This window comes from Aptenodytes forsteri, unplaced genomic scaffold, assembly GCF_000699145.1.
Source record: "Aptenodytes forsteri isolate BGI_AS27 unplaced genomic scaffold, ASM69914v1 Scaffold428, whole genome shotgun sequence".
NCBI lineage: Eukaryota > Metazoa > Chordata > Aves > Sphenisciformes > Spheniscidae > Aptenodytes > Aptenodytes forsteri.
In genome coordinates this window covers 938315-939111 of record NW_008794177.1, presented here as the reverse complement: position 1 = coordinate 939111, position 797 = coordinate 938315, and positions in this window count along the sequence as shown.

Below are 797 nucleotides of genomic sequence, written 5' to 3'. Positions count from 1 at the left end.
CCCGCCACGACCTCAGCCCACGGCAGCGGCCATGCTGTGTGAGGGTGGGGCTGCAGGTAGGAGCGTCCCCAGGGTATTGTCACCCACCGCTGTCCCCAGTGTGTCCCCCAGGGATGTCGCCATCACCCTGGGTGCCCCCAAGGCAACCCCTGGGACCGTCACTCATGCACCCCGGGGATGTCATCGTCACCCCCTGACTGCGGACCCACCAGGCCAAAGCGAGGGGATGCGAGCGCTGCCTGAAGGTCGAGCCCTCCGCAGGTGGGAGGATGAGCGGCCAAGGGGACCGGGGAAGGGCAGGCGATGGAGCGGCCCTCACTGCCGCGGGCAGGGCTGCGGGCAGGGCTGCGGGCAGGAGGGAGGTATCACTCCGTCCTGCCAACGCGCTCTCAGCACTGGCAGGGAGTCCCGTGGGGCCCAGAACCCGCAGAGTGGGGCTGTGATTGGCAGCTCCGCACTCCTGTGGGGCAGCTCCGCATGCCCATCAGGCAGCTCTGCATTGCCGTGGGGCAGCTCCGCATTCCTCCCCTCGTGGCCAAGGCGGCAGCTGCCCCGTCCTTCTCCCCAGGCCTGGCATGCAGTCCAGGGCCCTGTCTCACTCAGGGTCCTGGTTTCCATTAATTGCGAGGACCCCCCCCCCCCCCCGCCCAGCCAGAGCAAAGGGCCTTGCGCCGTTGCAAGCGATGGGCAGCAGCAGGGACGTGGGGTGGCTGCCCGTGGCGTGCTGAGCGGGAGCTGCATGCCTGACTGCACCCATGGGAGAGGCGTACGTTATAATTCATGGGCCCGAGTAAGCA